Source organism: Solanum lycopersicum, chromosome 11, assembly GCF_036512215.1.
Source record: "Solanum lycopersicum chromosome 11, SLM_r2.1".
In the NCBI taxonomy this organism is placed as follows: Eukaryota; Viridiplantae; Streptophyta; class Magnoliopsida; order Solanales; family Solanaceae; genus Solanum; species Solanum lycopersicum.
Window position 1 is genome coordinate 44,155,738 of NC_090810.1, and position 21,934 is coordinate 44,177,671.

General features: G+C 35.5%; 1 pseudogene; it reads right to left on the bottom strand.

The window, feature by feature from the left end:
* Nucleotides 1-4,841: 4,841 nt before the first annotated feature.
* On the bottom strand, nt 4,842-21,751 carry LOC101251247 (cytochrome P450 97B2, chloroplastic-like; annotated as a pseudogene).
* Nucleotides 21,752-21,934: the final 183 nt, after the last annotated feature.

Here is a 21,934-nt window from a genome sequence, read left to right on the forward strand (position 1 = left end):
ATAGTTATTAGGTGGATGAAGAGTAATATCGTACCAAATCTCATAGTTTAAGAGCATTTGAGGTCATTTTTTCGTAAAAATTATATAAACTTATTTAATATATAAGCTCATATGATTGACTTTATTTTGAATTCATAGTAAATTAAAAATTAAAAAAAATGTAAAGGATCTATTCTCTACACTCGCGCCCCCTCCCACCCCCTCAACTTCTCATTTCTTTTATTTTTATTTTGTATTTGGATTTTGTCCACCATTTAAATTTTTTTTCAATTCATGAACAATAAGAAAAAAAAGGAGGAAAATAACGATACATTCATATATAAATAATTAGTTCAATAAAAAAATAGCTTAATTAAGTAAATATGTACGAATATTATATTTATCTTTTGTGTGTACCTAAAATTCAAAATAAGAGAAAAAAACAATATTTTCTCTTATCCCCGCCCTTATCCCACTATAACAATACTACAATTAAAAGAATATAAACATGTGAGTTCATTTCAAGTTTGAGTCTCGGATATCGTAATTAAGAAATAGAGATTAAAAAGGAATAAAAGAAAAAATGAACAAGACATTTGTATAATTGAACAAGAATTTTATATTAATGAAAATAATATTTTTTTCATGGACAATCAATCGGGGCAAGTATTGATTTTACTTGGATCCTCATTTATGAGTTGGAATATGTTGGTAAAATAGGTCAATAGAAAGATATCATGAAATTAATTATTTTTTAATATATTTTCAAGTGTAACGGGTCAAAATATGAGCCATATGTTGTCTTATAAAAAAATTAGAAATAGTTTTTCTTTATTATTTGTTTGTGAGGGGTTTAAATTTGGACTAATCATGTTAAGAAATATAATTTAAAAAAATTAATAACTTTACTTTAGGAGAACTATTAAAAATAAGGACAAGTATGAGCCGATGTATTAACATCAAGGGTAGTTTTGAGTCAAAAATTGGACGTCAAGAGTATTTTAAGGGTGAAAGGTGGATGAAGGATAATTTTGTATCAATTGAAATAATTGAGGGCATTTTAAAACCTTTTCTATTTAAAAAAAAATCACGCAACTTGAGAGAGATAGAGGCCGGAGAAAGAAGGTTTGGAAGAATTATGGAGGAATTGGAATGATAGAATTGAATGAGAGAGAATATGGGTAATTAATTTGTCCCCAAAACGTGGGATTCATTAGAGATAATTTAGAAATTAGATTAAAATACACTTAATTTTCTATATAATTAAAATATCCTCTTTTTAATACTCCATTTGTTTAAAAAAAAGATGACTTAGTTTGATTTGGAAGGAAGTTTAAGAAGAGATAGAAGACTTTTTAATTTTGTAGTTCTAAATTAAGTTATGTCAAATGTATTAAAATGACCTTTAATCTTGTGGTCTTACCACGTAGAAAATTAAAGTTAAAGTGTTGCAAAAAAAAAGGAATCATTCTTTTGAAACAGACTAAAAAATAAACAGGGTCATTCTTTTTAAAACGAAGGGAATAATATTTTTAGAGTATGACTATTTTCAATAAATTAGGTATCTTGACTAGGTAGCAAATTTTTATTACTCCCTCTGTTTAAAAAAGTATAACATTATTTCCTTTTTAGACTGTTTTAAAAAGATTAACCTCTTTTTTTTTGTAACATTCTAATTTCAGTTTTCCACGTAGCATGTTAAAGGCCACAAGATCAAAGGGCAATATTGTATATTTTACCTAACTTTAATTTAGGACCACAATATTCAAAGTCTTTTTTTTTAATTCTTAAATTTCGTGTCAAATCAAACTAGGTCAATCTTTGTGAAACGAAGGAAATACAAAATAAACTCATATCTGGTTCATTACACTAACTCCTATTTAATCGTCCACTGTTCATACTCACATCAAATTACAATACTTAAAAGGATTATTTATATGAATCAATCTATGGGTTTAAGGCTTAAAATTTAATTTCAAAGGTTGATTGTTGTTGACATACTCGTGAAATGTTCGTTTCTGTTTTGAAATTTCAAAATAGCTACTCATTTCAAAAGCATGTTGGTGAGAAATTTCCCTAACTATGAAAAATTGCTTAGATATGGCAATTGAAACTTGAAATGGCTATTACAATGTTGATTTTGAATGGATAATTTGGTTAAAATTAGGGATTTGAAATCATTAGTTTGGAAGGGCAAAGGTGCTATGTTTGTTTCATAACGATGGAGGTACAAATGGCCGGATAAAATAGTAAAGTGAAAGATAAGACTATCTTTTATATGAAAGTCAATCATTTTTCCTTAATAGAAATGATTTGTCAAGCGAAAAAAAGATAGCAAATTTATAGCAAGATAACAAAAAGTTCCAGCTAATAAGAAGTCTAATGAACATAAAAATAGATCACTGCCCGATATTACTTATTTTTTGAGATTTTGATATAAATTCTATCCATATATTGTTAAATCAGCAAATCATGCTTTACTTGATTACATTTTATTGGATCTATTTCCTATCTACCTACCAAATATTGAGTAAGTGATATGAAAATTAATAAATGAATAACTTGTTCCTTTATTTAGCTAACAAACGATCCCAAATTGCTTAACCTTGAGAAATGATGTCATTCTGTTAGTTTATCGTCAAGAATTTTTTTTATAATGGAAAAAGAGTCTGATATATTCCTCTTTTTTGTCATTTAGAGTTTATATACCTCTCGTTATGAAAGTGACATAAATATACTCATATTTATATACAACTGCTCACATGTACCACTTTTCTCTAAGGAAATTGAAAAAAAATAGTTTTTATTTAATTTTTTATCATTTTTTTGAAAAAATATAAATTCCATATGAGTATTTAATCCTCTTCAAACATATTAAAAAAATTCTTTTGTTTCAATGACTAATTCAGATTTATTATTTTGATGGCAAATTTATTTATGTTTCACTAATATTCTTATAAAACTTATTATAGATGACCAAATTTTTTTCTTCAAATATAAAAATTAAATTACAATGTAGATAATAAAAAAGGGCAAATCACATGAATGTACCATATTAAATTTTTTTTTACCATTTATGTCAATTTAATTTTTCTAACTAAATATAATAATTTTTAAGAATTAAGAAATTGTACAGTTACTCTTCCTTCGCTCTTTCTCTGCCCATATTCTCTTCCTCCTCTTTTTTTTTCTGTGTCAATCTCTCTTCCTCATCTCTTTTTTTATTCTTTTTTTTTTTTGAAAATTTCATCAAATAATAATTTTTAAATTAGTTTTTTTTTCATATTTCACTATTTTTATTCAAAAACACGACAAGTAAAGGAATAGAAAAAATAACAATATGATGTTCTCAAATAGGAATTTTAAAATTATAGAAACATGAGTTCATCATCGGATGTCATTATAAAGATTCAATTTTACGAATTTTTGATTAGTTTGGATAGATTATTCCTACATATAAGTGAAATGTCGTTTGTAGTTTATATCCCAAGGTTTGGTTAAGTTTATAATTGATTTTGGTTAAGTTTATAACTTATTCATGAATAATACAAGTTTTGTTCAATTTATAGATGTCTTTCGTTAGTTACGTTTTTCATTTCTTATTATTTTTCTCTTTCATTAACTTTAATATTGTTTAATACACTTTTAATGCAAACTTAATTCATTTTGTAGTTTATTATTTGTTATTGTTAGATTACTTGTTTAATTCATTATTGATATACGTTTAATTAACTCTATAGATCATTGTCTTATGTTTCATTGGTTACAAGTTTTATCTATGCTTAATCCAACTTTAACTTAATATTTGTGTATGGACTTTTAAGACAAGTTAATTCATTTTGCATTCTATTGGTTGATTTGTTAAGATTGAATTATATATTTAATTTATTATTGTTACAAGTTTTATTCAATTTACAAATCGGATAATGTTCTTTCATTTGCTACATTTTACATTCACGTTTAGTTTGTTTCTCATTCATCTTTGATATGTGTGCAACGTCTTTTATTCAAGTTTAATTCATTTGACAATTTACTAAGTTTCTTCATTTGTTACAAATAGACTACTTGTCTAATTAATTGGTTATCTTAGTGATAAAAGCAAAGATAATCAATAAGATACATATGATATAAGTTTTATTCAGGGATAATATGAGTTTAATTCAATTTATAAATAATTGTCTTGTCTTTTGTTAAATACGTTCTTCATTCATTCTAAATGCTCTTCTAATTCAACTTTAATATTGTGTAATACAATTTTAAAGCAATTTAAATTTATTTTGCAACTTCTTGATTTATTTATTATTATTGGATTACTTATTTAATTCATTATTAATATAAGTTTAATTTACTCTATAGATCATTGTTTGTATTACATTTTTAATTCAACTGTTGTGTAAGATATATTTTTAATTCAAGTTTAATTCATTTTTTAAAATTATTATGTTTCTTCATTTGTTACGATTAAATTATTTGTTTAATTAATTAATTGTTGATACAAATTTTATTCATTATACGAATTATTGACTACTCTACGAAAGAAAATAAAGAGAGAAACTAAAGGGAAAAAAAGAAAGAGCGAGCGAGGCAAAAATCTAATAATAATATATAATATTATTTTATATTGATATAAATGGTAATTATTAAAGAGTATGGCTAAAATAAGTAATTATTTTAAAAAAAATGATTCACTCAAGTAATTAAGTCTAAAAAATAGTTTTAAATTATAATATAGCCACAAAAAAGCTTTAATTTTTTCTCTTTACACTAAGGATTAAAAGAAAAAATAATATAAGAATAAAAAACTCAAATAATTATAATAAAAGAATTAAAAAAATTATTTATGTATGAAAAAGATTAAAATATACCTTGAACTTTGCTAGAAGAATCAGATATCATGTCTTTTCTCCCTTTTTAATTAAAAGGATTAAAAGACTTTGGGCACAAAATTTCGTTCTTTATATTCAAAAGATACATGATATAAGCATACGACTACGAGTAATATGTGGCATCTATCTATATTGATGCAAAATGTTCCCTCCTACAAACATAATACAACAAAATACAACTCTTGGTTGAAGGGATTCTCACTGCTGCTATGGATTCTCTTCACTAGCAAACGAACACCATCATAATTTTCCAAGAGTAATACACTTGCCAGAATTGTGAATATTATCCACAAGCTGAGGATCTTCAAATATTTGATCTCTTCTTTAATTTACACCACAAGCCAGTTTTCGTGTGAATAGTTGCCCCCGTAACGAGTTCTACATCCTCAGGAGACCCTTTCAGTTCCACATCAAACTTTTGCAACAACATTGCCAATGCTATTGTTGACTCCATTAGTGCAAATTGATCACCGACACATTTTCTTGGTCCCCCACCAAAAGGCAAGAAAGCAAAGTCCGATATAATCTGATTACAAAGACGCATTGGTAAAAACATAGATTCTGGAAATGAATATAAAAATTAATAGAATGGCACCTCATTTGGATATAATGCTCCACGACTTCTAGATGGATCAAAACCTCCCCAGCCTTCAATGCCTCGACTTTCCTTTTGTACTAGGAACCTCGGGTTCAAATTCATTAGGTTTGTCCCAGAAATATGGTGACCTATGAAGATTATATACCTGCTTGGATGTGCTTAAGTGTCAATAGAGTTCATCAAGATATTACCAACCACTGGTTCAAAATTCATAAAGACTCAAGAAGACATTACTCACAGACGCACAAACACTTGACACTTGGAGAAAACTAACAAAGTAAAAGTAAGGTAATGAAAACTGACAGATAGGAAAACATCAGTGCCAGCTGGAATTTCGTATCCATTCTTGTCACCATTATAGCCCCCTGAGGAGTAAAATAAAGTCTCAACCTTGATAACAACAGGGTGGGGAAACGCACTAATTATACTCTTTTCACAGGGTTTTGACCCTTCATAAAGAAGAAATCAAAAGAGTGGAACGAATGTGCCAGAGTTTGCAAATGGAAAGAGAGCTATAGCCCACAGATACAGCTGTGCTAGAGGGCATACAAATGCCCATAGCAATTAGCAAAAAGGGAAATATGTAGAAGACTAATTGAGCCAAGTTCCCAAAACTAGGAGTAAATAACCAAAGCAGTGTGAGGATTCTTACCTGGTAGTATATCTGATGTAAGGGAACGTCTAATAAGCAATGGAGGTTGTGGATACAAGCGCAGTGACTCCACAACAATAAGTCGCAAATATCTGAATCAATGGAAGTATGATATAGCATCAAGAAGCATTACAGATCATGCAAAAGAAATCCTCAAATTTCATGTTAACTAGTAAAGGTAACCCTTAAAAACTTCATCCCATTACTAATGAATAATATATCCAGGAGACAAAGACTGGCTGCAGCAGTCTTTCTTTTCAATTTATCTGTATAACAAATCATTATTTGCCAATCTACGATTTTTCCTAGTTACTTCATTTTACATGATTTTGCCTTGCTCTCCTCTATTTACCAGGTTAATGATTGTCGTTTTTCAATTGTAAGGACATGTCTTCCTCATTGGTCTTAACCATCTTAATTCCATTTAGTCTCTCTATTATCAATGTTTAAACTGTTAGCCAATTATTTTTCATTCTTACCTTGTTCTTTTCGATTGCGCATTTTACATCGTAACATTCTTATTTAAGCAATTACTAAATTTATGGAAGCATCATTATTCACGAATTGCATATGGTCCTATTGCCTCATTTAACACCAGTAGAAACTGTTTGTAACTTCGACATCTCAAGATAAACACCAAAAACACTTTCACCAGATATCTTCACTACTTCAACTCAAGAAAATGTTTCATCTTAAAACTACGGAAAGAGTGACCATATCAAACTATGCTAAAAAGGAGCATACACACACTAAGGGGATGTACAGAGGATTACATTTTGAGAGAAAATGTCATAAGAAGTGATTGCTCCTTGTAAAATAACCAGTACTATAAGCTCGATAACTTACTCTAATTTTTTAAGAGACTCGAAGGTCGTCCTTCCCTGACCAAGCACTGCATCAATCTCTGACTGCGCTTTCTTCATTTTGACTGGATGCTTCAGGATAATTTATGAAAGTGACATTAGCCACAATGTTCATTTGGAGTAAAACAAATCAACTTAAGGAGATCCATTAAAACTTAAGCAAAGAGGTGTGAAGTGGAAAATGAGGGAATGACAAGTACATTATAGGAACGGGACTTGAAAACTCAATATTCAAACTTGTAATTTTTAAAACTCAAACAGTTACAACGTTTAACGTAACAAGTTCTTATTTATGTAATTCCTTTTGGCAACAGTGTAGAAGATATTTATTTTGGGTTGTAATGACCCATACTTGTGCAAGGAGGAAAACAGCCCACGTAAGAACGGCAGCAGTTGTTTCATGTCCAGCAATCAGCATCATCATCAAGTCATCTCTTAGCTGTCCAAAGAAATTAGTGACAGGGATGTTATTGAGGAACCACTCTTACTTGTGTAAATAAAACACACATAAAATTTGGTGATTGTGACAATTTTCTGTCACTTTATGACAGTTAACAGAAAAAAATAAGACAATTTAACTGACGATCATCGACATCCACACCCCTCATATCAACTAAAAACCGCAAAAGACTTGCATCCTGCAAACTTCAAAAGTTACAATGCCAAGACTCACTGGTCTGAATTTTGCAATGATCTGTAAAATTGTTTGTATACACTTTGCATACCAGCTAACAAAAAAAAAATAGAAGAAGAGAAAACATAAGCAAAAAAACCTTAAGACTTAAGTAGTCTCTTTGCTGTAGTTTCTCAACATCTGTTTCCTGTGAAAAAATGTAACAAGAATTAAGATATGGTGCTCTATAATTCTTCTAGCATTTATTATTCTGCAAAGGTCCTTTATTTTGTTTCACTTAGTTGATCAACTATATGAATCCTCTGTGTCCATATGCTCTATTCAAGTCCATTTCATTCCAATACTAAATATGATGTTTTTCAAGGTTAATCGGGGTCTTCAAAACTAAAGATTCATCAACACTCACATTTTTTTACCCATACACGGGCATGCGAGTCCATAAACAAAATTAGAAGACTTGGAAAACATCAACAATATGATGAAGCATTGCTTGTATGCACCCAAAGATATGCCTGATTATTTACTTAGAGAATATATTTAACCATACAAGTATTATTGGCTTGTGATATATGTAAGATCCTAAAGAATACAGATCACAAAAAAAACCTGGCTTCTCATGAAAACAGCAAACTATACTAACTTCCAGAAGTACAATCAGACAAGTGTAACAACAAACTTTTTTGCCATTATGGTGCATGTAGTCAACTAGAGTGGAACCAACCATCAACCATAAGGTAATAACAAGAACAGATAAAGGCACGATCCATCCTCTCAAGTCTCACCTGCCTGGTCTCTTTTGTATTTTGTATAAGTCCATCAAGGCAATCATTAATGACCTTCAGATCACTTTGGAACTTTCGCTGCCGAGGAACTATCCATCTTGCCAAAGGGATATTCCAATAGGGGATGTAGAAAGTAGAACGATGCTCAGCTTCAAAAAGTGTACCATACACAGCCTGCAAATTTTATTAAAAGTGAAGGAATATTGATTGTATTGAAGTGTTAACTTAATAAGGAAATACATGGGAGATATATATAGGAGATATAGGAAGGAGTACTAATCCTAATAAGACTAGGATTAAGGAGTACTAATCCTAATAGGACTAGGATTAGTACACAGTAAATACTAATATTATTTTATACTATTTATTTAATGCTATCTGTTATTACCCCCTTCAAGCTGAGCTGAGCGGAAGCAAACGGAAGCTTGGAACTGAGGTAATCGTGTTGTCAGCTCGGGAGAGGCTTGGTGAGAATATCAGCCGGTTGTTCTTCAATGGGTACATACTGCACAGTCATGGTGCCGGTCTGAACTTCATCGCGAACAAAGAGACAATCGGTATCAACATGCTTCATTCTGGTGTGTAGGACGGAATTCTTGGCCACACAGATGGTTGATTTGTTGTCACAATAGAGAGCAGGAACAGTGTGAGTGGCGCGGAGTTCGCGAAGAATATATGTGACCCACATGGTCTCAGCAGCAAGAAGAGCAAGGGCGCGGTATTCAGCTTCAGTCGAGGACCGAGAGACCTTGAGTTATTTTTTTGTACACCAGGAGATCAGGTTCGGCCCCAAAAAACGAGAAACCCCGATGTAGATTTTCTGTCATTTTTATCATTTGCCCAATATGAATCTGAGAAACCTCGAAGCTCCAAGTCCCCGGGTCGAATGAGTAAACCACGACCAAGAGTGCCAAAAATGTACCTGAGAATGCGTTTTAGACAATGGTAATCATGTTCACTTGGTTGATGCATGCGCTAAGCAACTCGGTTGACAGCAAACAAGATGTCAGGACGGGCAATGGCCAAATACTGTAGAGCCCCAATGAGGCTGCGGAAGTGGGTGATATCGGCAAAGGGGGTGTCGGCTCTATTCGTAGACGAAGAGACTGCCACCGGTGTTGGTTGACAGTGCATTTTTCCAGTCCAGCTTTCTGCAACATATCTCGAGCATATTTTGACTGATGAAGAAACAAGCCGCTGCCTGTCCGAGAAACCTCCATTCCCAGAAAATAATGTAACAGGCCAAGGTCCTTCATTTTGAAGGTAGTATGCATAGCTCAAGTGACATCCTGTATGAGAGCTGCAGTAGAGCCTGTAATAATGATATCATCTACATAGAAAAGAAGAATGATTGTACCGTGTGCTGAATGTCGAGTAAACAGACTCGTGTCGTGTACGCAACACGTGAAGCCGAGTCCCTGGACGAACGTTTTCAGACGTGTGTACCAAGCACGGGGGGCTTGCTTGAGCCCATACAGAGACTTTTGGAGTTTGCAAACATGTTGAGGGAAGCGGGGATCAACATAGCCCGGTGGTTGCGTCGTGTAGATAGTTTCATCAAGCATGTCATGAAGAAAAGCATTGGAAACATCCAACTGATTGATGAGCCAATTGTTGCGCACGGCGAGTAACAGTACCAGGCGAATGGTTTCCTGCCGAATAACAGGACTGAATGTCACGGAGTAATCAATCCCATACTTCTTATTATAGTCTTTAGCAACCAAACGAGCCTTGTACCTGGAAATATTGTCATCTGCATTGTGTTTAATTTTGTACACCCATTTACAGCCCACTGGGTGCCGCCCATGGGGCTTAGGTACAAGAACCCAAGTTTTCTGATCAGTCAAAGCCTTAAACTCGTCATCCATAGCATGACGCCAATAAGCATTTTTTGAGGCAACAAAGTAGGTTGTTGGTTCACTATCGGGAAGGGGTGTATTTGGTAGTATGGTAGCCTGAAAGGTTTTGAGTTTAAAGATACCGGCTTTGCCACGGGTTAACATGGGATGAGTATTGGGGGGTGGCACGGGCGGTGGTGATTGGGGGGTGGCACGGGCGGTGGTGATTCGGGGGTGGCCGGGAAGGACCCAAAACGGATCGGGCTGAAGATGTTGTGGGTATGGGGTGGTTCGAGTTGGTTGTGAGTGTGGGTGGTGGTTGCGGGTGTATTGTGGGTGACGGTCGAAGGGGTGATGAGGGGTGGTTGGGTAGTGGGTGGAGGTGTGGGGAAAGGTGGTGAGGGACCTTGTGAGTATGTTGGAAAAAGGGGAAGGAGGCCAATGAATGATGTATTTGTGGAGGAGGAAATAGACTCGTAGGGAAACTCATTTTCGACAAATTTGACATAACGAGATATGTAGACTTTATGAGTTTGTGGGTCAAGACAGCGACAACCCTTGGAGGTAGGATGATAGCCCAAAAAATACAAGGACGGGATCGGGGTTGTAATTTGTGAGTAATATGAGGGCGTAGCCAAGGATAGGCAAGACACCCAAAGACGCGGAGGTTGATATAATTGGGAAATTCTTGGTAAAGGAGTTGATAGGGTGATTTGTTGGAGAGGGTGTGACTGGGCATTCTGTTAATGAGGTAGTTTGCGGTGGCTAGAGCTTCTACCCAAAAGGAGCCAGGGAGATGAGATTGATGTAGAAGAGTAACCACCGTTTCAATGAGATGGCGATGCTTACGCTCAGCCACCCCATTCTGTTCGGGATGTATGGACACGAGGTCTGATGTATAATTCCCAGGGATTGCAGAAACTGGCCAAAGATGTTATTTACATATTCCTTTCCATTGTCACTTCGAAAAAGTTTAACATGAGAATTGAATTGTGTTTTGACCATTTTTTCAAAAGTGACAAAGGTGGTGTATGCCTGTGATTTGTGTTTTAGTGGGTACAACCAAGTGTATTTTGTAAAATCATCCACAAAACAAATATAATAGCAAATGAAGGAACAACAGTAGGACCCCATAGGTCAGAATGAATAAGTTGAAAAGGTGCAGTTGTACGCTTCTCAGATAAAGTAAAAGGTAATTTATGAGATTTAGCAATTGAACAGGAGTCACAATTGTTTACATGAATGGAAGAAAAACCTAATTGAGACATTAAAGAATTTGTTATTTGAGTAGACCGGTGACCCAGACGACTGTGCCACAACAGACTGTGGCCATCAGCCGAAAGAGCCACCGAAGCCACAGGAACGCTTTCATAAACTGAGTGGGCAGACGAACTTGTGCCAGGAAGAACGTACAGACCATGCTCACAGGGGCCCTGAAAAATCACCCTCTTGGTAGTATTGTCTAGGATCTGAAAATCATTAGAGGTGAACAAGAGTGAGCAATTATTGTCTTTTGTGAATTGGTGAACTGAAAGGAGATTGGTTTTAATAGAAGGGACGTAGGTTACCTAGGTGAAAGATAGCGGTGTGATTTTTAATGGTACCCGTGCCAGTGTGAGAAATATTAAGGGACTCACCGTTGCCAACAGTAATACCATCGGAGCCATGATATGGATTTGGAGTGTTAAGCTTGGATAGATCAGAAGTAACGTGCATGTTGGCCCCAGTATCCAACAGCCATTCAGAGGAAGGGCCGGCTTGAGATGCATAATTAGCACGATTATCACTATTTCGGCTCTCCAGCAACGAACAACGGTGTGTCCTGTTTTCTGACAGATTTGACAAGTTGGACGATCCCGCTCGTAAGTGCCCTGCCCGCCGCTGCCGAAGGAGTGCAGGCTATTGTTGCTGTCGTGCTGCTGACCGTCGTACGGCGGACGACTGCCCTGCCGACCACCGCGCCCGCGGCCTCCGCTGTTTCTGCCGTAGCCGCCGCGGCTCCCCTGCCGGCCGCTACCACGCCCCCGCGATAGTTCTGGCTTGCGGTGAGGGCGGTGGCCGGCTCCATAACAGCGGCTTCTCGGAGAAGAAGTTTGCTCTCCAGATCCACGTTGATTTCTTCACTTTTTAGCCACGAGGAGAGAGTAGCCGGGTCAACGGGCGTTGGATTGATGCGAACCGCCTGTTTAATCGAGGAGTAAGCTGATGGGAGCCCCCGAACGACGCACATGACGAGATTTTTTTCGGGAATGATTTCGTTCACGGTGTCGAGGGCTGTGATGATGGTGGAGACCTCGTCTAAATACTCCGCCATAGTTTTCGTGCCTTTGGTAATTGTGTGGAGACGATCACACAATTGAAAAATATGAGAGTGGGAAATTGATGCATAGCGTGTTACGAGGGTCGTCCACAGGGCTGAAGCAGTTGTGTAGGATCGGACGTGTTTCTGAACCGTGGGAGAGATGATCGCAATCAAACATGATCGGATCTGGCCATCCATGGCTTTCCAGGCGGCATGGGCCGGATTAGTTTTTTCTGATTTGTCCGTCGCGGTGATGACTTCCAGCGGCGGTTCTGTGCTTCCATCGACGTATTTGAAAAGGTAATTGGCCTCAAGTGCTGTAAGAACGGTGATTTTCCATGTAGGGTAATTTATGTCTGATAATTTTTCGGGAATCAGGGCATGAAGATGCCTGAGAAGGAGTTTAACGCCAGAAGGAAGTGAATCGAGAGGATCCACCTCGGTTGTCATGGCTGCCGCCGCCCAAGAGAAGAGAGGGAACGATCGGTGCCCTAAAGAGAGAAAAAAACCTAGAGAAAAGAAGATCTAGGTTTTCTGGCTCTTGATACAATGAAGGAATATTGATTGTATTGAAGTGTTAACCTAATAAGAGAATACATGGGAGATATATATAGGAGATATAGGAAGGAGTACTAATCCTAATAGGACTAGGATTAAGGAGTACTAATCCTAATAGGACTAGGATTAGTACACAGTAAATACTAATATTATTTTATACTATTTATTTAATACTGTCTGTTATTAAAAAGAAAGCATCAATTTTTGATTGGGAGGAAGCAAATGAGAGAAGATAGAAGAGTATCTGCAGCCTCGAAATCGTTTGTTAGCTGTTAGTAAAGCAAATGTGCATTTTTTACTCCGAAACTATAAGATTAGAGAAAAACATGGCATGCTAATAATATACTGAATGCTTCAGCATATTGAGAAAGTAATTGAAGTATCTTCCGGAAAATAAGGAATTTAGTTGCACAGTCGGACCTTAATAACTGGAGACTCTTTTGTGATGGAACCGAAGTCATAATTGAAAACACCAAGCCCAATAATATCTAGTGCTAAATTTGAGAATTCTGTCTCGAGATCCAACTCAATTAGCTTCCCTCCTCCTGACTCTTCTTGTTCAATAAGCTTATCAAATTTCAACATTGTTCTATCAGCACATTTAGTGAATACTTTAGCCATAGCTTCTAGGTATGATGAGTGGAATCCAGGGGCAATAACTGTCAATCACAGGAGAGCTAGTCAAATTATTTGAAGTGTACAAATGTTCACACGTGAATCCACATGCTTGTATCTATACATCTAATATATAAGTACAAAGGAAAAAAGAATGCACAAATGACTAATAAAACAGAAGCAAATCAAGGATTTTAATCTGATGGGTTTTAACTTTTAAATTACGGGTTCAAAATCTTTCTATGGATTTTGTTATACATACATACATATATATATATATATATATATATATACATATGTTCGGTTTAAAACCGGTTCAATTGAACCTGTATCTCTAAAGTTACATCTGCCACTGGGTGTTAAATGTGATTCTGACTCTTAATAACCCACACAAAGGCATAAGGGTCTCGGATGGTACCTCAACTTTCTCTGTCATGTGGGATCACAAAAGCTTAGTTTTTTTGTCTTAATAGTCCTTTACCTTGAAATATTGGGAGAGAGAAAAGCACCAATTACCAAGATGATCCCTTTTCTCTTTGGCTACGCATCATTTTCTAAAAAGGATAGGGAACTTGAGTCTCCTTGAATGATGTTTCTTATGTTATCTTTTTCTTGTTTTTGTTTTTGTGTAGAGGCAGGAGGAGGAGTCTAAGTCAGCCGCATGCCACCATCCATGCAATCAATAGAATTTTTTGTTTGTTTGTATAGAACTGAAGTAGAACACAATCTTCTCATAGTTTATTAGTAGCTTCATCCTTCTCTCTAAAAACTTTTATTGGAATACTCGTCTATTAGTCATTTACTGCCTCATATGACTAGTGATGAGTATCATGACGACACCTCTATGTTTCTGAAACACTGGAACTTTATGCAGCCTAACTTCGTATCCTAGAGAAAAGTTAAAAGCAAGTGGTGCTACCCTTGATAAAAAAAAAGGCTATCAGATAACTTTGACGTCTGACATCATCCAAATTATCCAGTCATGAAGGCATTGCACTTCTGTTGCATAACCGATTTATCACAGCACTATTCTATTTGACCATTCAAAAGACAGAAAAGAGCAGGTATCAAAAGATATGAGAAAGTAGTATCCTTCATTATGGACAAGTTTAGTAATTAGTAAGGGTCAAGCTTGACTACATCAACCGATATATCAGTCAATAATTTCCGCTGCAGGATTATTTGTGTTACAAAATGTACATAACCATATCTAGTCATAATATTCATAGCATAATCATAGGTAGAGATCTTTAGGGATCTTAGAGATATTTAGGGATATTTTCTGATTTTATTTCCTTAGATAGATTCACTTGTACACCTATAAATAGCTCTTATTCTTCGAATAATAGAACAACGAAATTGATCCATTGGCTCTGTACTTTACATGGTATCAGAGCGGGTTATCCTGTTTTGTCTGAGTTAGATCAGAACTCCTCCGATATACAAAACACCATACTCCGGTGATCAGAGGACAAGAGTGTGAGACTCACATGCCGGGAAATCTGCTGGAGACATTGCAGATCTTGAAGCATGTGAAGGTGTGTACGTGGATCTATCTTGGTTTGGTTTTTCTGTTACGATTTCGTCTTGACATTTATAGAGGATTTCGGTGGTCCTCTAATCATCGGACCATATGTTGGAGAAGAAAATCCTTGAAATAAAATCCGTGCACTCTCATTGGTTAGGTTTGACACTTGTCTGTTTTTTGGTCTTTCATTTTGATATATGATTGAAGGCTGTTTGCAAAGTGCAACAGTAAGTTGAGTGATTGCTCCACAATTTTTGAACTTGATATTGCTTTGGAGGCTATCTGCCACTCATTTGGAAAATTGTTTTCAAGTGATGGTTGTCAACCTCAAGATTCTGTCTGCCAGTTAGCTACTGTTTGTCTTTCCTTTTGGGTATAGTGTGACTTTCAGATATAGCCTACTTGGATTGTTCTATTGGTTTCAACATCAATTTGATCTGATACAGTGAGCATTTTAGTCGGAAAAAAAATGGCTGATCAAGGTGAGGTTGTTTCTGCATTTAGTCCATTATCTGACAAAATGTTATTGATTTCGGTTGAGGAGATCTCTAAATTCTCTCAATATAAGAAATTATTGAAGGAATCCACTTCGGTTAATGCTTTTCCCAAGTCAGATAAAGCATGTCTCATCGCTTCTTCAAATAAACAGGTGATTGATTCAGGTGCCACCAATCATATGACAGGTAATCCTAATATTTTTTCTAGTTTTCAGCCACACAAAGTACCCTATCCAGTTACAGTAGCTGATGGATCAACCTGTAACATCATTGGATCTGGAACTGTAAAACCTACCTCCTCTATTACTTTGTCATCTGTATTAAGTATACCAAAATTGGCCTTTAATCTTATTTCTGTTAGTAAAGTTACTAGAGACCTTCATTGTTATATCACTTTCTTTCCCGATCATTGTTTGTTTCGTAATCTTACTACAAATAAGGTTATCGGTAAAGGACATGTTTCTGATGATTTATATATCCTGGATGAATGGAAATCTCGATTTGTTGCATGCTCAAGTGTCGTATCTCCATTTAAAGCACATTGTCGATTAGGACATCCTTCTCTACCTTTGTTGAAAATTTGTCCTCAATATCAGCATATTTCCTCCTTGGAATGTGAGTCATGTAAATTTGCAAAACACCATCGCATCTCACTAGGTCCAAGGGTTAATACTCGAGTTGAGTCTGCTTTTGAGTTAGTACATTTAGATGTTTGGGGACCATGTCCGGTTGTTTCTAAAACTGGCTTAAATATTTTGTTACTTTTGTGGATGATTTTTCTCGAATGACTTGGATTTACTTTATGAAGAGTCGAACTGAAGTGTTTACTCACTTTATTGCCTTCTGCGCTGAAGTCAAAACGCAATTTAGTGACTCAGTTAGGATTCTTAGGAGTGATAATGCTAAAGTATATATGTCAAAATTATTTCAGTCTTACATGAGAAAGCTCGGTATTCTTATCAGTCTTCATGTGTTGATACACCTTCCCAAAATGGAGTTGCTGAGAGGAAGAATCGACATCTACTTGAGACAGCTCGAGCACTTCTGTTCCAATTGAAAGTCCCTAAACAATTTTGGGCTGATGCAGTCACTACAGCTTGTTTTCTGATCAATCGTATGTCGTTGACTGTGCTGGCAGGTAATATGCCTTTTAGTGTTCTTTTTCCAACCAAATCACTATTTCCGGTGAAACCTAAGGTGTTTGGAAGCACATGTTATGTTCCAGATGTTCGACCATCTGTTACTAAATTGGACCCAAAGGCAATAAAATGTGTTTTCTTGGGCTATTCTCGACTCTAGAAAGGGTATCGGTGTTATTCTGTTGAGCTTGGCAAATACCTAGTGTCAACTGATGTTGTATTTTCAGAGGCTACACCATTCTTTATGCACCTCAGTGAGGTGGAGGAAGATGAGTGGTTGATCTATCAGGGTACTCGTTATGTGACAAAACAATCAGATGATGTTGTTCTTCCATCTTCCAGTTCATTCATTGAGAATCAGTCAACTAGTATGCCTTCAAAACCTTCTTCATCCGTTCCAACAAGATTGCCAATTATTCAAGTTTACTCGAGGAGGAGAGGTAATGATGATACTTATCCTACATCAACTCCTTTATCATTAGTTCCTTCTCCACTTGATTCCTCAGAAAATCTTGACCTTCCTATTGCACTTCGGAAAGGTACACATCAGTGTAAATCCACATATTCCATTACTAACTTTGTTTCTTATGATCACTTATCTCCTGCATCTAGCTGTTTGATTAGCTCTCTAGACTCTGTCTCTATTGCTAAAACAGTGAAAGAAGCCTTAACTAATTCTGGATGGCGTGATGCAATGCTTGAAGAGATACATGCTCTAGATGAAAATTATACATGGGATTTGGTGGATTTATCCAAAGGAAGGAAAGCAATAGGATGCAAATGGGTTTTTACAGTCAAAGTCAATCCTGATGGTTCTATTGCAAGACTTAAGGCTAGACTTGTGACTAAAGGCTATGCTCAGACTTATAGAGTAGATTATTCAGACACTGTCTCCCCCTTAGCAAAGCTCACCTCTGTTCATTTGTTTATTTCATTGGCTGTTTCTCAACGTTGGTCTTTGCATCAACTGGATATCAAGAATGCTTTCCTTCATGGTGATCATCATGAAGAGGTGTATATGGAGCAACCACCAGGGTTTGTTGCTCAGGGGGAGCATGGAAAAGTTTGTCATCTAAGAAAATCTCTATATGGTCTAAAGCAGAGTCCTCGTGCCTGGTTTGGAAAATTTAGAGATGTAGTTCAAGAATTTGGGTGTTGAAGATGAGCAAGTGTGATCATTCAGTCTTTTATAGACAATCAATGACTGGTATATTCTTTAGTTGTCTATGTTGACGATATTGTTATTACAGTAGTTGATTGTACTGGAATTTCTTCTCTCAGACTTATGGAGTAGATTATTCACACTTTCTCCCCCTTAGCAAAACTCACCTCTATTCATTTGTTTATTTCATTGGCTGCTTCTCAACATTGGTCTTTGCATCAACTGGATATCAAGAATGCTTTCCTTCATGGTGATCATCATGAAGAGGTGTATATGGAGCAACCACCAGGGTTTGTTGCTCAGGGGGAGTATGGAGTACTTTACAATTTGCAACCTTTAGCAGATTACATGGGGATCAAAGTGGGCAGAACCAGGCCAACCCCATATACTACACATGCTTACCTCTTCTTCTCTGTTTCCAAGTATCAAGGTCAGCAGGTATCAGCCCTTTCCCATGATTGGTTCCAAGATTTCAGCAAGGACCCCCTGGTTAGAAATAAGAAAACCAAATTACAACATCAAACAGAGTAAGTTGACTTAGTTTCCTGCTGTTGTGCCACTATATAAATTAACTTCTATCAGCTAATGTAAGTATTAACAAGATTTCCCTTTCTCCCTAACAATTGAAAAGGAAAAAGAAAGGTCATAAGCAAGTTCTTATAACTTTTGTTTTTTTAAGAAAGAACAAGGCCTGGAATTGTTATGGTTTGAAATTGATAGACAGACGTACAATAAAAACTGTAAATGTGCAATATCAAGGTTAAAGTATCATATGTTAACTTGAGTTCTTGCATAAATAAAATTTCTCCACCAAAGAACAAGGAAAATTATTTTGGACGCATCATATAACAAATAACTAACTTAATGAAGAACCAAAGAGAAGTTACTAGTTGTCTAAAGGTTCCGCTGATACTCCACTTCTTGCAATATTGATTTGCAAACATAATCAAATCTAACAACTCCCTACATGAGTCAATTGCATCCCTTCTATGCAAAAAAATCAGTAAAAGAATGAATAAGAGATGATGTGCAAAGCAACAGTTGACAATCAGAGGCAAGTAAAGATATGAGAATATACAAGAGCAGACAACCTTAGATATGCTAAAGAATGAACAAGAGAATTACAAAGAATAAAAGGGGTACAATACCTTGTCATAAGAAAATGCATTCTCACAAAGAATATGCCGAGCAACAATGGGATCTGATACAACAACAAATGCCTTTGGTCCAAAAGCAAGTTTATAGACTGATCCATACTGTCAGCCCAACCAAAAGAAGGAGAGAATTAAATTTCACCAAGAAAATAGGGGGACAATGAAGAGAAAAGTCGTATAGTATTTGCATTAGATACCTTTTCTAGGGAAAACCTACAAGTAAGTTCATCCATTTTCTCATTATAAAAATATTAAGAAATTAGTCAGCTTTGATATGAATAATACTCAATATATCCTAGCAAATTCTTGGCTAGTTTTTATTAATATAACTAAAGACCAATACATGTTTGGCATCTTTGTTCTGAATAATCAATTCATTCTAAAAAAGTTGGTAACTATAAAAGTAATCCTGTTGGTACAGACACATCATAAATCCACATTATCATTCTCCTCTCCATCATGATACTTAAAATCTCTATTTTCTCACATTTTCTGCCAAATGATACAGATTTTTTCTTGCTTTGATAAAAGTTATGCAACAACCAACACTGGACAACTTTTCGTCCAACACAATATTGTGTTCCCTCTGACCATTGGGAACTGAATTTTTTTAAAGAAGTACAAAACTAAATTGTGTCTCTTGCTCAAAGGCAATGTTGCTCGGACTCTTAAAAAATGTCATCGAGTGTGTGTCGGATTCTCCCAAAATAGTTAGCTTTGGAGAATCCGATATAGGTTTGACATCGAAAATAAAGAGTCCGAGCAACTTAGTTCAAAGGAATAGTGAGATAAGAGAGAGTATCATACTAAGGCTATTACCTTTAGGAACCAATCATACAATGAGAAAAAAAGTGGGCGGTCGAAAAGGTCAGTCACTGCCCCTTCTGCAATAGGCATTGACCCAATTCTCCCACCACTCTAACAGATTAGTGAGGAGGTTGCTAGCATTATCAAATGAATGCACCTTTGTTTTTGGTTCATCTGTGCCTGTGGACTGACATCTGCATTTCATAGTCCTGAATTTCAGCCAAAAAACACTGCCACATATAATCATTAGATGCCACAAAAGATGAAGAGGATATCTTATTTCAATCAACATGACTATACTCCAGAAGGACTAAAAAGGTAGAAAAATGTGCTTATGATGCTCGTAAGTAGGGGGCGGAGCTAGAGTGTTGGTCACAGGTTCGATTGGACCCAATACCTATGGTTCAAACCCTGTATCTGTCTTAAGTTTTCATTGAATACACAACAGCAACAAAAATATACCCAGTGAAATCCCACAAAGTCATTGAATATACAACAACAACAACATACCTAGTGAAATCTCACAAAGTCATTGGATATACAACAACAACAATAACAACATACCAAGTGAAATCTCACAAAGTCATTGAAAATACAACAGCAACAACATACCCAATGAAATCCCAGAAAGTCATTGAATATACTACAACAACAACAACATAACCAGTGAAATTCCACAAGTGGGGTCTAGGAAGGATAGAGTATATACAAACCTTACCCCTATCTCTATTAGGTAGACAAACTATTTCTGAAAGACCCTCGGCTCAAGCAAATCAATGCAGTAACTTAAAGAAACAACGTTAATGCAAAGAAACATGACAACTAATAGGAAAACAATGGGGTAAGGAACCGTAACAACAACAACACAGTGCGATCACCTAAACACAATAAACTAAGACTACATGAAAAGACTAATCCTACGAGCAACACAATGCTCTATACACCACCAAGCCAAATACATGAATAGGTAAAGGTGAAGCCAGGATTAGAAGTTTGGCGATTCTAAATTATAGTATAGAAGATAAAATATTACATAACATTTTTTTAAAAAGAAAAAAAGAAAAAAAAAATTTGTTGATATTCGGGTTAGAACCACAACTCTAGCAAGAAAAGCATTTTCATTCATGTCCCTTTCCTTACCACTTAACTGTCAATCAATTTTCTTTGGGATTCACAAGTTCACATACATATATATTTGTTTTGATTTTTAATATAAATACAAAAAAGCTAGTGGGTTTGTCGGAACCACCAATTAGCTTCATCCCTGTGAATGGATAGTAATACTACATCTTTGAACTACCTACTGACATACTTACCTAAGCTCATTAAACTTGCATTATATCTTATCTAATCATGTTGTTAAAAAGAATATGATAAGTAGGCAGAGCGTAGGAATAAAAAGTGGCAGAAAAATGAATGAAATTGAGTTAGTACATTGGTGACAGAACCGCCATGGCTACTCACTAAACAAATTCATGAAAGATACCTGATTGAAGATCTTTTTTGGGTAGACCAGGAAGTTGGATAAGAAGAAGGGAAGTGGCGGAAAATTGAGTCACTCCGTCTATTCAACACAAGACAGGTGTTGCTGCTACAAAACCCAGTTGCCATTTTCTCTCAACTCAAACAAAACGATCTGTTGAGTGCTCAAGGATAGAAAAGGTAGTGAAGCACACCACTATTACAAGTAATTAAACAACCTTTTCATTTTCTTTTTTCTTTTTACTATAAATATATAAGTTGTTACTCCTTAAATTTGTTTTTCTTTTCCCCTCTTTTCTTCTTCTAGTTTTCTGCTTGACACTCACTCTTGCTGTTTGGTTGCAATAAATATGTTCCAATTTGATCGAATTAATATATATATTTTTTAAAATCACAAAATATAATTCCCTTAAAAAAAGATAGAAAAAATAAGCTGACTTATACTTTAAGTTTATTAT